Source organism: Globicephala melas, chromosome 17 (genome assembly GCF_963455315.2).
Source record: "Globicephala melas chromosome 17, mGloMel1.2, whole genome shotgun sequence".
NCBI lineage: Eukaryota > Metazoa > Chordata > Mammalia > Artiodactyla > Delphinidae > Globicephala > Globicephala melas.
The window spans coordinates 58,515,542-58,533,221 of NC_083330.1; positions in this window are offsets into that span (position 1 = coordinate 58,515,542).

Genomic DNA, 17,680 nt, shown 5'->3' on the forward strand with positions numbered 1-17,680 from the left:
TCATAAAGTTTGATGTGTTGTTTTTCTTTTTCATTTATTTCAAAACCCTTTCTAATTTCCCACTTGATTAGGTTAGGAATGTGTTACTTAGTTTCCAAATTCTTTAGTTTCTAAATATTTGGAGATTTTCTCAATATCTTTTTTTATGGATTTCTAATTTAATTCTATTGTGTTTAGAGAAGACACTTTGTATATTTTGAAATTTTTAAATGTATTGACTTGTTCTACAAGACAGCATGTGGTCAACTTCTGTAAATATTCCATGTGCATTTGAAAAGATGTTTTCAGCTGTTGTTAGGTCATGTGTTCTATAAATATCAATTGGGTCAAGTTGATTGATAGTCTTGTTCAAGTCTTCTATATTAATAATACATTAGTCAGGGATCTCTAGAGACAGAACTGATAAGATACACATAAAAGGAGATTTATTAAAAAATTGGCTCCCACAGTTATGTAGTGCAGAAAGTCCCCACAGTCTGCATCTGTGAGTTGGAGAAGCAGGAAAGCTGGTGGTGTAATTCAGTCATGTCCAAAAGCCTGTGAACCATGAGGCTGCTGTTTTAAGTCTTAGAGTCTGAAGGCCTGAGAACCAGGAGCTCCAATGTCTGAGGGCAAGAGAAGATGGATATCCCAGCTCAAGAAGAAAAAGGGAGCGGCTTCCCTGGTGGCGCAGTGGTTGAGAGTCCGCCTGCTGATGCAGGGCACACGGGTTCGTGCCCCGGTCCGGGAAAATCCCACATGCCGCAGAGCAGCTGGGCCCGTGAGCCGTGGCCGCTGAGCCTGCGCGTCCGGAGGCCCGCAGTACCGCAAAAAAAAAAAAAGAAAGGGAATTCACCCTTTGTTCTGTTTTCGGCCCTGAAGGGATTGGATGATGCCCGTCCCCATTGATGAAATCTTTACTCAGTCTACTGGTTCAAATGCTAATCTTTTCTGAAAACACCCTTATAGACATATCCAGGAATAATGTTTTACCAGCTATCTGGGCATCCCTTACCCCAGTCAAGTTGGCACATAAGATTAACCGCCCCACCTACTGATTTTCTGTCTGCTTGTTCTATCGATTATTGAGAAGAGGGGGCATTGAAATCTTCAACTATAATTGTATTGGGTTGGCCGAAAGGTTCCTTCGTTTTTTTCTGTAAATGGCTCTAGTAGAGCTTAGTCGTTTTTTAGTCGTTTTTAACTTCATTCGAAAGAATTTTTTCTTTTTCTTTTTTTTTTTTTTTTGCGGTACACGGGCCTCTTACTGTTGTGGCCTCTCCCGTTGCGGAGCACAGGCTCCGGACGCGCAGGCTCAGCGGCCATGGCTCACGGGACCAGCCGCTCCGCGGCATGTGGGATCTTCCCAGACCGGGGCACGAACCCGTGTCCCCTGCATCGGCAGGCGGACTCTCAACCACTGCGCCACCAGGGAAGCCCCATTCAAAAGAATTTTGTTAGATTGTATTGTGACAGCTGTCATATCACTGTGCATTAAAAAAAAAAATTATCAAAACTGGTGAATTTTTTGTAGCCATTTTAATATTGAAGATTGAAGAGAAAAAGCAATATTTTCAGCATATTATTATTTCAAGAAATGTAAAATCGCAACTGAAACCCCAAAAAAGTTTTGTGCAGTGTATGGAGAAGGTGCTGTGACTGATCGAACGTGTCAAAATTGGTTTGCAAAGTTTCGTGCTGGAGATTTCTCGCTGGACGATGCTCCACAGTTGGAGTAGACCAGTTGAAGTTGATAGCTATCAAGTTGAGACATTAACAGAATAGTCAACATTATACCATGTGGGAGATAGCTGACTACTCAAAATATCCAAATCAAGCGTTGAAAATCATCTGCACCAGCTTGGTTATGTTAATCACTTTGATGTTTCTGTTCCACATAAGTTAAGTGAAAAAAACCTTCTTGACCGTATTTCTGCATGCGATTCTCTACTGAAACATAATGAAAACGTTCCATTTTTTAAACAAATTGTGACGGGCAATGAAAAGTGGATACTGTACAATAATGTGGAATGGAAGAGATCACGGGGCAAGTGAAATGACCCACCACCAACCACACCAAAGCCTGGTCTTCATCCAAAGAAGGTGATGTTGTGTATATGGTGGGATTGGAAGGGAGTCCTCTGCTATGAGCTCCTTCTGGAAAACCAAACGATTAATTCCAACAAGTACTGCTCCTAATTAGACCAACTGAAAGCAGCACTCAAGGAAAAGCTTCCAGAATTAGTCAACAGAAAACACATGATCTTCCATCAGGATAATGCAAGACTGCATGTTTCTTTGATGACCAGGCAAAAGCTGTTACAGCTGGGCTGGGAAGTTCTGATTCATCCGTGGTATTCACCAGACATTGCACCTTCGGATTTTGCATTTATTCAGGTCTTAACAAAATTCTCTTAATGGAAAAAATTTCCCTGGAAGACTGTAAAAGGCACTTGGAACAGTTCTTTGCTCAGAAAGATAAAAAGTTTTGTGAAGATGGAATTATGAAGTTGCCTGAAAAAATGGCAGACGGTAGTGGAACAAAAGGGTGAAGACATTGTTCAATAAAGTTCTTGGTGAAAATGAAAAATGTGTGTTTTTTAAAATTTTATTTATTTATTTACTTTTGGCTGCATTGGGTCTTCGTTGCAGTGTGCGGGCTTCTCATTGCTGTGGCTTCTCTTGTTGCATAGCACGGGCTCTAGGCATGTGGGCTTCAGTAGTTTTGGTGCACGGACTTAGTTGATCTGTGGCATGTGTGATCTTCCCAGACCGGGGCTTGAACCCTTGTCCCCTGCACTGGCAGGTGGATTCTTAACCACTGCACCACCAGGGAAGTCCCATGTGTTTTATTTTTTACTAAAAAACCAAAGGCACTTTTTGGCCAACCCAATAGATTCATCTAAATTCTCCTTGTAGTTCTATTAGTTATTGCTCCATGTATTTTGGAGCTCTCTTATTAGTTTCATAAATATTTAGAATTTCTGTCTTATTGATCAGTTGATATTTTATCATTATAAAATGACCTTATCTATCCCTGGTAAAGTATTTGCTCTAAAATATACTTGTCTAATATTAATATGTTCATTCCAGCTCTCTTTTGATGTGTTATTATGATATACATGTGTATATATCTCATCCTTTTACATTTAACCTATACAAGTCTTTTTATTTAAAGTGAGTTCTTTTAGGCAGCATAAATTGGATTTTGTTTTTTTAATTCAATCTGACAATATCTGCATTTTTCTTGGGATGTTTAGACCATTTACATATAATGTGATTGTTTATGTGGTTGGGTTTAAATTTACCAATTTAAATGACTACATTTGCTTTCCATTTGTCTCATCTGTTCGCCTTTTCCTATTTTTCTTCATTCTTTGTATTAATTGAATATTTTTAAGATTCTATCTTATCTCCTTTATTGGTTTGTTGACAATAACTCTTTGTTGTGTTACTTCTGTGGTTGCTCTTGGTTTTGCATTATATAACTTTAATAATTCACAACCTGCTTTAGACTAATATTATACCACATCAAGTATAGTATAAGAACCTGGCAACTATATACTTCCATTTCCCCCTTCCTGGCCTTTGTGCTATTATTTCACACATTTTACTTCTATGTTGTAAACCCTAGAATACGTTGTTAATTTGTTTTTCTTTAAATAGTAAATTAAAAATTCAATAGTAAGAAAAGTCTCTGTATTTACCCACATAATTGCCCATTGCTCTTCATTCCTTTGTGTAGATTCAGATTCTATCTGATATCACTTTCATTCTACCTTAAAAACTTCCTTTAACATTTCTTAAGTGCAGGTTGTCTGGTAATGAATTATTTCAGCTTTTGTATGTCTAAAATATCTACTTTATCTTCATTTTTGAAATATTCTTTTTTAGATATAGAATTCTCAGGTGATAGGTTTTTTTTGTCTTTTTTTATTGGAGTATAATTGCTTTACATTGTTGTGTTAGTTTCTGCTGTACAGCAAAGTGACTCAGCGATATGTATACATATGTCTTTTTAAAACATTGAGAGGCAGGTACAGAGATTTCCTGTATACCCCCTTCCCCCTCACATGTGCAGTCTCACTCATTATCAGCATCGCTCACCAGAATGATACTTTTTTTTTCCCCCGTGGATGAACCTACATTAATTCATCATAATCACCCAAAGTTCATAGTTTACCTTAGAATTCACTTTTGGTGTTGCACATTCTATGGCTTAGAACAACATACAGGCATACCTCGAAGATACCGTGGGTTCAGTTCCAGACCATGGCAATCAAGTGAATATCTCAATAAAGTGAGTCACATGAATTTGTTTTGTTTCCCAGTTCATGTATTTAGGGACTTCCCTGGTGGTCCAGTGGTTAGGATCCACACTTTCACTGCCGAGGGTGCGGGTTCAATCCCTGGTTGGGGAACTAAGATCCCGCAAGCCACACAGTGTGGCCAAAAAAAAAAAAAAAGGTATATTTACGCTCTACTGTAGTCTGTTAAGCATTATATCTAAAGAAAACGATGTACATACCTTAATTTAAAAATACTTTATTTCTAAAAGATTCTAACCACCATCCAGGCCTTCAGTGGGTCATAATCTTTTTGCAATAGTAACATCAAAGATCACTGATCACAATCAATGGACAAAGGATTAACCTCCAAAATACATAAACAGCTTATGCAGCTCAATATTAAAAAAACAAACAACCCAATCCAAAAATGGGCTTAAAAGACCTAAATAGACATTTCTCCAAAGAAGACATACAGATGGCCAAGAAGCACATGAAAAGCACTAATCATTAGAGAAATGCAAATCAAAACCACAATGAGCTATCACCTCACACCAGTTAGAATGGGCGTCATCAGAAAATCTACAAAGAACAAATGCTGGAGAGGGTGTGGAGAAAAGGGAACCCTCTTGCACTGTTGGTGGGAATGTAAATTGATACAGCCACTATGGAGAGCAGTATGGAGGTTCCTTAAAAAACTAAAAGAATTACCATATAACCCAGCAATCCCACTACTGGACATATACCCAGAGAAAAACATAATTCAAAAAGACGCATGGGGCTTCCCTGGTGGCGCAGTGGTTGAGAGTCCGCCTGCAGGGGACACGGGTTCGTGCCCTGGTCCAGGAAGATCCCACATGCCGCGGAGCGGCTGGGCCCGTGAGCCATGGCCGCTGAGCCTGCGCGTCCAGAGCCTGTGCTCTGCAGCGGGAGAGGCCACAATGGTGAGAGGCCTGCGTACTGCAAAAAAAAAAAAAAAAAAAAGATGCATGCACCCCAATGTTCATTGCAGCACTATTTACAATAGTCAGGTCATGGAAGCAACCTAAATGCCCATCGACAAACAAATGGCTAAAGAAGATATGGTACATATATACAATGGAATATTACGCAGCCATAAAAAAGAACGAAATTGGGTCATTTGTAGAGACATGGATGGACTTAGAGACTGTCATGCAGAGTGAAGTAAGTCAGAAAGAGAAAAACAAATATCGTATATTAATGCATGTATGTGGAATCTAGAAAAATGGTACACATGAACCAGTTTTCAGGGCAGAAATAGAGGCACAGATGTAGAGAACAAACATATGGACACCAAGGGGGGAAAGTGGGGTGGGGTGGGGGGATGAACTGGGAGATTGGGATTGACATGTATACACTAATATGTATAAAATAGATAACTAATAAAACCTGCTGTATGAAAAAAAATCATTGATCACAGATCATCATAACAAACAATAACGAAAAAGTTTGAAATATTGTGAGAATTACCAAAATGTGACAAAGAAAAATGAAGCGAGCAAATGCTGTTGGAAAAATGCAGCTGATAGACTTGCCAGACACAGGGTTGCCACAAACCTTCAAATTGTAATGTGTCATCTGTGAAGTGCTATAAAGTGAAGTGTAATAAAACGAGGTATGCCTATCATACAAAGTATGATATCATAGAGTATTTTCACTGCCCTACAAGTCCTGTGTGCTCTGCCTATTCATCACCCCCTGCAACCACTGATCTTTTTGATAGTTTTGCCTTTTCCAGAATATCATATAGTTGGAATCATCCAGTATGTAGCTTTTCCAAATTGGCTTCTGTTACTTAGTAATAGGCATTTAAGATTCTTCCATGTCTTTTCATGGCTGTTAGTTCAGTTATTCTTAGCACTGGATAACATTCCATTATTTAAATATACCATAGTTTACTTATCCATTCACCCCTGAAGGACAGGTTGTTTGCTTCTAAGTTTTGGCAATAATGAATAAAGCTTCTTTAAACATTCTTGTGCAAGTTTTTGTGTGGGCATAAGTTTTCAGCTCTTTTAGGTAAATATCAAGGAGCACAACTGCTGGATCATGTGGTAGGAATATGTTTAGTTTTATAAGAAACCACCAAACTGTCTTCCACTGTGGCTGTGCTATTTTACATTCACATTAGCAATGTATGAGAGTTCCTGTTGCTTCACATTCTCACCAGCATTTGGTGGTGTCAGTATTCTAGATTTTGGTCATTCTAATAGGTGTGTAGTGGTACCTCACTGTTGTTTCAACTTGCATTTCCCTGATAACGTATAATGTGGAGCATCTTTTCATATGCTTATTTGCCATCTGTATATCTTCTTTGGTGAGGTGACTGTTAAGATCTTTGACCCATTTTTTAAATTAGGTTGTTTTCTTAACATGGAATTTAAAGAATTCTTTGTATACTTTGCACAACAGTTGTTTATTAACTATATCTTTTGAAAATGTTTTCTGCCAATCCATAGCTTGTCTTCTAATTCTCTTGAAGTAATAGTTTTTTCCCTTTGGGATTTTAAATATTTTGACCCATATTCTCTTGGCTTTGTATTGTTTCCAGTGTGTGATCTTCCGTCTTCTTTTCTCTGTTTCTCTATATGTAATGCATCTTTTTCATCTGACTGCTTTCAAGGTTTTTCTATTTATAACAAATTAGTTGCAATTTAATTATGATATACACTGGTATAGTTTTCTTCATGTTTCTTGTGCTTGGATTTTGTTAAGGTCTGGGGTTCGTGGATTTACAGTTTTCATCAAATTTGAAAAGTTTTCAGTCATTATTTCTTTACCTGTTTTTTCTGACCCTCTCCCCTCTTTGCTAGACTCCAGGTACACATATATTGGGCTTCCTGATATTGTCCTCCAGATCAATAATACTCTACTTTTCTGTTTCATTTTGATAGTTTCTGTTGCTATAGCTTCAGGCTCATAAGCCTTATCTTTTGCAATGTCTAATCTGCTGTTAATCCCATTTGCTTGCTTGTCTGATTTTTCATTTCAGTCATTATAGTTTACATTTCTAGATGTTTGATTGGGGTCTTTAAAATTCTTTTCCCTGGGCTTCCCTGGTGGCGCAGTGGTTGAGAGTCCGCCTGCCGATGCAGGGGACGCGGGTTCGTGCCCCGGTCCGGGAGGATCCCACATGCCACGGAGCGAGGCTGAGCCTGCGCGTCCAGAGCCTGTGCTCCACAACGGGAGAGGCCACAACAGTGAGAGGCGCGCGTACCGAAAAAAAAAAAATTCTTTTCCCTGCCTCTACTACATATGCTTCATCTTTCCTCTAGCTCTTGAAATAGTGGAGTATATTCTATTAAGTGTTTTAATGCTCTTCTCTACTAATTCTATATCTATGTCATTTGGGGCCTATTTCCAATGATTCCTTTTTCTCCTTATCATGGGTTATATTTTCCTGCTTCTTTGTAAGCCTAGAATTTTTTTATTGTTTATTCCAAACATTGACTATTATACCTTGTTGAATGGCTAGATATTTTTGTATTCTTACAAATGTTTTTTAAATGCAGTTAAATTCCTTGGAAGAAATTTAATCCTTTTAAGTATATTTTTAAATAGCGTTAGGTGAGACCAGAGCAATATTTAGTCTAAGGCTAATTCTGTCCCACTATTGAGACAGATCTGTTTTGAGTATCAGCACAGTATCCTATAAATGATGATATTCTCTGTTCTGGCTGGTAGGAACAGAAGCTATAATTCAGCCCTGTTTGAATTCCAAGTGTTGGTCCTTATAATGCTTTCAGATAGTTCTTTTCCTGGCCTGAGTAGTTTATTTACTTACATGTGCTGATTGATACTCAGCTGAAGACTCAAGGAATGTCCTCTGCAGATCTATGAAGCCTGCTTTCTGCGACTCATTCATCTCTGGTAGTCCATCCTCTGAATTCTAGCCACCTTGTCCTCTCTGGACTCCCAGAGTCATCTCTTCCTTCCAGGGAGTTTGATGGGTTCAACCTGGGTTCCTTTTCCACGCTCTGTAGCTGGGAAAGTGTCTCCAGGCATAAAGCCATAGCAATGGTAGGAAACATTTGTTTCCACCTCTCAGGGAATATAGTCCTTTGTTGCTGATGTACAATAACTTGAAACTTATTGTTTCATATATATTGTCCTGTTTTTCAGTTATTTCAGGTAAAAGAGTAAGTCTGGTTCCTGTCATTCCATCTTGGTTAGAAATAGAAGTTTCTTTTTTTTTTTTTTTTTTTTTGCAGTACGTGGGCCTCTCACTGTTGTGGCCTCTCCCGTTGCGGAGCACAGGCTCCGGACGCGCAGGCTAAGTGGCCATGGCTCACGGGCCCAGCCACTCCGCGGCATGTGGGATCTTCCCGGGCCAGGGCACGAACCCGTTTCCCCCGCATTGGCAGGCGGACCCTCAACCACTGCGCCACCAGGGAAGCCCAGAAGTTTCTTTTTTTTTAAATTTAATTTTTTTTAATTGAAGTATAGTTGATTTACAATGTTGTGTTCATTTCTGCTGTATAGCAAAGTGACTGTGTTATCCACATATATACATTCTTTTTTATATTCTTTTCCCTTTTGGTTTATCCCAGGAGATTAATTATAGTTGTCTGCGCTGTATAGTAGGACCTTGCTGTTTATCCATTCTAAATGTAATAGTTTGCGTCTACTAACCCCAAACTCCCAGTCCATCCCTCCCCCCACCCTTGGCAACCACGAGCCTGTTCTCTATGTCTGTGAGTCTGTTTTGTAGATAGGTTCATTTGTGCCATATTTTAGATTCCACATGTAAGTGATATCGTATGGTATTTGTCTTTTTATGACTTATTTCATTTAGTATGATAATTTCTAGTTGCATCCATGTTGCTGCAATTGTTCTTGTTTATAGCTGGGAAATAGAAATATCTTGACTGTAGTGCTTTTGAGACTTTAATCCTAAAACATTAGTAAACTTTGTAAAGGAATAGCTAGAGGAACGAGGTCAATCATGGTTTAATTTCCAAAGAAAGGGAAGAAATGCATGGATATGCATGAGGCGAGTCCAAATGTGAATGTTAAGATTGTTTGGCTATTAGGAGTGAGTCTTCTCTTTTTGATGGTGCAAGTTCTGTGGACCAAGATGAAATCATTCTTACTTGTGGCCTCACCACTAGATGGGGCTATGTGGGAGAAAAAATACCTGAGGAGGGCTTCCCTGGTGGCGCAGTGGTTGAGAGTCCGCCTGCCGATGCTGGAGACACGGGTTTGTGCCCCGGTCCGGGAAGATCCCACATGCCGCGGAGCGGCTGCGCCCGTGAGCCATGGCTGCTGAGCCTGCGCGTCCGGAGCCTGTGCTCCGCAACGGGAGAGGCCACAACAGTGAGAGGCCCGCGTACCGCAAAAAAAAAAAACCTGAGGAGATGTGTCTTTCAAATTTGGGGCAGTTGGGTATATGCAGCATCAGGCCTTACCCTCTTCAGAGGCACTTGTGTGGGATAATAATTATTATTCATGACAATAGCAGCTATTACTTCTTGAGTACTTGCTATGTGCGGGAATTCTTGTATGTTACACAATTTATGTAAATACACAACACTCTCTGGGTACATATTTTGTCCCCACTTTCTAAATGAGGGAACTAAAGTTCAGATAAATAAAATGGCCAATGTTTCTTAGTTATTGAAAGTTATAGTTAGGATTTAAGCCCACATCAAAATTATCCCAAAGCCAAAACGCTTTTACATACTATGGTATGCTGAAGGAACTGCTTCAGCCAGCTACTTTAGTTGTCTTTGGAGAAGATGCTCAGGGACCAAGAATTTGAGGGGTGTTTTGGTACCAAATTCAGCAAAGCATCATGAGGAGGAAGAGAGAGAATTTCCATCAACCAGTATCGGCCTGGCTTCAGTCAATCCTGGAGAAGAGAAACTAGGGGACTTGGTGGAGCTCTTATTCATCATGAATTCATTTGGAGGTCCAGGGCACTGTCTGAATTTTCCCCTTAGAAATCTAAACTAAAATCTAAAGTTAAACAGAGATCGTCCGGTTTCCTTTAGAAGCATCTCATGTTCTTCCAAAGCCTGGGGGAGAGTCAGTCAAGATGTCATGTAGTTCTACTTTAGCAATTTCTTTGAACATAGAATCAAGAAAATTGAATTCTTATTACCTTGGGTGGGTAAGAGTTCAAAGGTTCTGTTGGTCAAGGCTAGGATTCAATTTAATTTCATTCAGTAAACATTTGTAAATGCTCTATCTACACCCGGCACCGTCTTAGGCTGGGAAATCGAAAAGGAGTAAGACATAGACCACACGCTAGAGGAAATCAAAGTCTATTTGGGGAGGTGAATGCATAAACAAAGAATTCTGAGAGGGTGAGTTAAGTACAACAGAACAAATGTACACAGAGGACTATGGGGGCTCAGAAGAAGGGCCAGTGATCCTGGCCTTGGGTTGGGAATGTCAGACTAACACTCTTTACCCAGGCATGTAGCAGTCATGCCACTTTTTTTTTTTATTGTTGTTGTTCTTGGTGATTCCATATGTGATTCCAGAGTCACAGTGCTGGGAATACACTGAGAGGAGAATGGGGAATTCCAAGTGGTTTAAGAGTTTGCTCTGCCTTTGATGTGCTTTGTGATTTGAGTACGTCAGTGTGCCTTTTGGTTTTTATCAGGTGTCAATCCTGTGCATGCATTTTAAGTCACCTGTTGGATATTAACAGCAGAAGTCAGGAATCTTTTCTAGGAGAATTATGGGACCAGAATTCTGTTAGTGCAGAGTGAGATTCTCCTGCAATATGCACTGAAATAGTGCTTCATTCTGATTATATTCTACAGTCCTAGACAGGAACCGAGCTATGTTGAAATGTAGAAAAATATTATTCATACCACCTCTTAGAGCAAGCCGTACTTAATCCTTCTGTTAAATTGATTTGTGTTTCTTTTAAGTAAGATGTTGATCAAAGGAAAGTACAGAGACAACTACTACGTTTGTTTTCTATTGCTGCTGTAACCAGTTATCACAAACATAATGGCTCTAAGCCACACAAATTTGTTATCTTACAGTTCTGGATGTCAGAAATCTGAAATCAGTTTCATTGGGCTAAAGTTAAGGTGTTGGCAGGGCTGATTCCTTCTTGGAGCTTCTGAGAGCAAAATGTTTCCTTGCTTTTTGCAATTTCTGGGACCCGTTTCCTTGGCTTGTGATTCCCTTCCTGCCACTTGAAAGCACATCACTCGAATTTTGCTTCTGCCCTCATATCATCTCCTCTGACTCTGACCTTCCTGCCTTCTTACAAGGACCATTGTGGTTGTATGAAGCTGATTCCGATACTCCAGGGTAATCTTTCCACTTCAAGATCTTTAATCACATTGGCAAGTCCCTTTTGCGAAGTAAGGTAACATTCACGGGTTCTGAGGATTAGGACACATTCAGGGGTCCATTATTCAGCCTCTACCATAACTACTGTTTATGCTCTTCAGGATTGACTTTTAATATTCTTCAAAAATTTATATAGTTCAGATTATGCTCTATGTCTACACTGGTCTTATGCTTTTTTCACTTAACCTTATATTATTTGTCCATCTTAAAAAATATATATATGTATATTTGAAATAATGGTTGTTGATAGCTGTATGATTCTTCCATGGAGAAATGTCATAATTTATTTAGCCATCACATTATAATTTTTGTTAGGAATCTTGATTGTAAATAATAGAAAGCTAACTATAGGTGGTTAAACAAAGAGAGGAAAGTTATTGCCCTGGCAATCTGAAGAATGAAGAGTTGACCAACCAGGCTGTGTGGGATTCAGCAGGGCTCCAGGAGCCTCTGAAACCAGAGATTCCAATAGTGCCAGGACGTGCTCCATCTTCCTGTCCTTTTGATGCTCTCTCATTGAAGCCTGATTTTTCCCCCCCATGTCATAATTTCATCCACTAGAGGGGGCTGAATGACCAAAGCTCTCTGTCTAACCTGGCCAATGAAAGTCCCCTAACAAAAAGCAAAACCCCAGTCTCATTATAACCTGAATTCAATCTCAGGGAATTCAGTTGCAGGTCCTGGTGAGATGGGTTCTTTCTACGAGCAGTGGTTCACGGACCAATAGTATCAGCATCACTTGGGTGCTTGTTAGAAATGCAGAACTCAGGCCCCACCCAGGACGTAATGAATTATGATCTGTCTTGTAACAATATTCCAGGTGGTTTGCATGCCCATGGATGTTTGAGAAGCACTATTCTAGTGACAGTTTTATTTCTACCCTTCTGTTATGTTGACAAAGCCTGTGTTGACTGACCATCAATCAAGATTTGTAGCTGTAAGGGGAATGGGTGAGGATGGGCCAGAAAGAGTGAAAATAAGTAGCTGCACAGGCATTGGGAATCACACTCATACCAACTGGTCATTACCTCCGCATGACACTTTCTGGCACCATGGGAAACTAAACTAGAATAGCCAAGATCTGCAGCTGTGTCATCCATACGTTGTCCAAAGCACCCCAGGAAAATATGGCCTTGTCAAGTAAATCTGGGATCTCTCTCTTTTGGGCTCTGTCCCTGTCTGGCTTACCCCAGAGAATCAGCTCCTTGGTCCTCCCATATGTTTGTTATTAAAGTAACACGATGGGTAGTCAAGGGCGAAGCTAGTGTGATGCAGTATCGTATTGCGGATTACCTGTGAGGCTTTTTCCCATTCTACACAAATCACCTATGGGGACTTTTATCTGGGACTTCTGTGATTCTTTTCCTAATAAGAAGAGTGTAGTTTACAAACTGTTGCTAGCCAGGAAATGTCCAACTTTGAGTAATGCCTAGAAGGAAAACTAAAGGAATTTGCAGAATGATTTTTTAATGATACCAAAGTATAATAAATAATTGGTAACATGTATTTGGGTCAACACAGGGGCGATATGGACTTTGGTAGCTGATATTTCTGTGTTGTCACAGAGTAAAAAAAGGAAATTTGGGGCAATGTGAGGGATCCTTGTGCAGATAAAAATGGTCTGTATCTTTACTCTTTCAATGTCAATAACCTAGTTAGGATATTTCCCATAGTTTTGTGAGATGTTTCCATTGGAAGAAACTGAGTAAAGAGTACCAAGAATATTATTTCTCACAATTGCATATCAATCTACAATGATCTCAAAAGTTTAAAAGACTGCATTAAAGTAGTACTTATCTTGATTACTAGGTTTTTTCACATCCCCTTGAGTTTTTCTCCCATGGCAAGTGCCTCTCTTGCCTCTCCCAGTCCCAAGGCACACAGGCTGAATGCCACTTTCTAGTGAATAACCTTAGGCAAATAAATGATCGTCCCTTAAGCCTTAGTTTCCTCATCTGCAAAAAGGAACAACAGTACTTCTTACCTCCTAGGGTTTTTGTCAATATTAAACAAGATAATGCATATTAATTATTAGTCTAGGGCCCGGTACCTAGTAAATTCTATTTAAATGTTTGTTATACAGCCTATTGGAACATGGTAACCAGAGCATCCACGTAAAAAATGTGTACACATGGTAGCAGGGGATAGGGTTAGCAGGAAGGTTCATTTTATTTAATGACTCAATATCCAGGTGATATGGTGCTAAAAATGTAACTCTCCCCCTCAGGGTCACTTTCATGGGCGTGTGACCTGTATGGACGGTCTCACAGGGTCCCGTGTTTGGTTTAATGTTCTATGGTCACCATTTTGAAATTCTTAATAATTTTTCAACAGGGAGCCCCCTTTTTTGCAGTGACCCCAAAATCTATGTAGCCAGACCTGCCCCCCCCTTAATCAAAGCCCATGTCCCCCTGGATAAGGTAAGACTGACTAACCACTGCCACCTCTCCAGCATAGAGGAGACTGAAACTTCTCCCCAATAGCCCAGCAGCCTGGGAAATAGGTTCAACTCGAGTAGAGGGAGTTCTACTCCCAGACCTCTTCTATCATGACCCCATCTCTCTGTGACCCTATCTCTCCTCATTCAAAGATTCTTCCCCATCTACCCACCCCCCAACCCCAAATAATGCCTGCCCTCAAGTGGAAACCTCCCTGGCTTTGTGAGTACAGGTGGGCTGGTCTGTAGAGGGTTTTCCTCCAACTTTGTGGGTTTGGGTACTTGTGCTTGATCATTTTTTTTTATTAGGCCGAAGGATATTTGTGGACAAGGTCAGGGCTCTGCTTAGCCACAGTAAAAAGAAAAAAAAAAAAAAAAAATCTGTGGGTCTTGAAGAAACAGAGGAGGCTCAAGAAGAAAAACACATAAAATCATTAAACGATCGCTTCGGTGATATTTCCAGGTTGTCAAAACCACTCTGAAGTCTGTCTTGCTAAGAAGCGTTCTTGGGATTTTACAGACCCTGAGTTGGGAAGGAATTTCTCAGTGAGAAAGCTGAGGTTGTAGCCAGTAAAATGATCCATGGGGCAATATTGCCCTTGGACCTGAAGGGTCTGAGTCCTGTTTGTCCAGGTGCAGCACTCGTGTGCAAATCTGTCCACTCAGCCGCTCTGCCACTAGGGTCTGCTAAGACAGCCAGGTGTGCCCTGGGCTGGTGGGCTTAGCCTGGGGGCGGCTGCACCTCGCAGGAAGGGGGAGGGGGAGCCAGGGAGGGGCCCTGTGCTTCCTCGTGGAGAAATGATGTGCCTGGAGTAACAAAGGAAAGAAATCAAAACAAAACGAACCCGCAGCATAGGAGTTCCTACCAAGCTTAGAAGTGATGAAAGTGAAAAGAAAATTTTAGCTGGGGTTCAAACTGTGGCTAGTGTTATGACAGTTAATAAATCAGTGAATCTGGAAAACGTTACATCTCAACGATAAAATGAGGCAGCAATACTGTCATTCAGCTAGTGTTATTAAAAATAATAATTATGAAAACGTGTATATTCCTTCTGCAGATATCTATTATTTCTTCATCAGTGAGGCTTGCCCTTTCCAGGAGGTTAAGGTATATTGGTAAAAAGGGTTCTGCCACTTGCTAGCCATGAGGCCTTGGGTGGATTATTTAAGATCTCTGAGCCTCTGTAAATTGAATTTCATAATAACTGTCTCTTCAGGTGGTGATTTTCAAATATTTTTGCAGCAGCCTGGAGTAAGAAATCGTCTTTTATCACAATGCAGTATGTTACATGTACACATAATCCATCCCTGTATAACCAAAACAAAGCTTTCATACATTTCTCTCCTTTTTTATTCTTCTTCCATTGTATTTTATTTAAGAAATACTGGTTGTGACCCACTAAACTGATTTCATAACTTAATGTTTCAAAAATGCCATTGTGGGTAATATACATAAAGAGCCCAGCTCACAGAAGGCGGTCAAATAATGTGAGCTCCCTTCCTTCCTTCCTCCTCCAGCAGCCAGACTTAACTAGCTACAGTCTGTACTTCACATTTCCATGACATCTGTATGTGTAATGCTTATGTAGTTTTTGTAATTCAGTAAACTCGTCACTTAGTACTCTGGGTTTCTCGATACCAATGCCGATTTGACATTGGGCCGATGGCAAGCCTACTTTGCCTACTCACCAAGGAGTTTATGGGATCCTGGGTCATATTTAGTCTACAACAAACGAAGCAACCATCCAAGAAGTAAACATTTTTTAAAGCATTGCTACCCATTGATTGATAACATGAGAAATATGGCTTTAGGTTTATATAAAACGTTATTCCTTGTGCTTTCACATAATACTGTTTCATAGGTCCTTCACAGTAACTCTTAGAGGCTAACACAGGAGCTGTCACTCTCATCTTGAATGTGGGAAATCTGGGGTGCAAAGGATTACACTTGTGTTCTTGACCCTGGCTGTAGATTAGAATAACTCAGAGAACTTTAAAAATATGGCCAAGGCTTGTGGTCCAGAGATTCTAACCCAAGTGGTCTGGATGGAGCCTGTACATCATTATTTCCCTTAACAGCCTCAAGTTAGTCTAATGTACAGTCAGCGTTGAGAGGCACTGGGTAACACAGTAAGGAGATTGAGATGCCGATTCAATACATAAAACTAAATATCATAATATAGTGAGTACTTCTCACCCCTTCCCCAAACCTCTACTCCCTTCAAATGTTGTAACTTAGAGAATGTCTGCTGGAACCCATCACTTTGGGTTTACCTCTCTGCTATCACGTCCCACAGATTATATTGTTCTTGATTGTTTTCCCCCCAAGCCTGTTTCACTCACAGGCTGCGAGTCCTTCAAATCACACACCATATTTTAGATGCCTTTGTGTTTCCCAAACCTAGCACAGGGCATGAACTGGGGAAGAGACTCGGCAAATTTTGTTGAATAATGACCCTGGGGCTCAGAGCAGATCTGTGGTTCTGTGGGAAGATGGGACAGAGGGTGGCCCCGTAGAGCAGGTGTCCTCTGCTCTATTCTACCTCTCAGCTCTTTTATAAAAAATCATGATGTCAAAGGACAATAAGGTGAAACCTGGTGTCTCTTGATCACCACTAAGAAACCATAAAGTATAAAACCCTCCGCCATAAGGTTCCTCAAACTCCGTGATGGGTCTCTGATTTCTGAGTACCCCCAGCACTGCCAGCTGCCTCCTGTTTTGGAAGCCGACTGCACTGTAGAAAAACCGAATCCCCTGAGAACCTAAAGCCTTTCAAGTACGCACTCTACTGCCAGGCTGGAGCTGGGTCTCTACTCCAGAGTTTGGGACACTGGCCATTGGCAATGATTCTGATTTAATACACCAGACTGGTGATGTAGCAATTGAGAAAACATGGTTCACTAAATCAACCAAGAAACTTGATTTACCTCTCCTGGAAGTTCAAATCCCACATCTTGGGGACGAGTCTGGCTGATCCTGGTCCTAGCAGGAAAGCAAAGGAGAGTAGCCCCCGCTCGCCACATAATGTTACAAACATGAAATGTGTGTGCTTATCTTTCTCCCTTTCCCCTTCTCAGCAACATTTTCTACATTTTATAGCCCCTCCCCCCCTTTTTTTAAAGCAAAACTTTTATTTTTTAAACTTTTAAAAAACTTATAATCGGATCATTAAAGCACTGTATTGTACAAAAGTCTATGGAAGACACTAAAAAACTAATCATAATCTCTATAGAGAAAGCATTGATAATATTCTGGTGTGTACATTTCCATTCCTTTCATTATGTTTGTGTGCATGTCTTTGTACAGTATATGTGTATATAACAATATTGTGCTCACAGATTTGTTACCAGATTTTTCATTTAAAAATATACTATCGGGCTTCCCTGGTGGCACAGCTGTTAAGAATCTGCCTGCCAATGCAGGGGACACGGGTTCGAGCCCTGGTCCGGGAAGATCCCACATGCCGCGGAGCAACTAAGCCCACGTGCCACAACTACTGAGCCCGCATGCTGCAACTACTGAAGCCCACGTGCCTAGAGCCTGTGCTCCGCAACAAGAAAAGCCACTGCAATGAGAAGCCCGTGCACTGCAAGGAAGAGTAGCCCCGCTCGCCACAGCTAGAGAAAGCCTGCGTGCAGC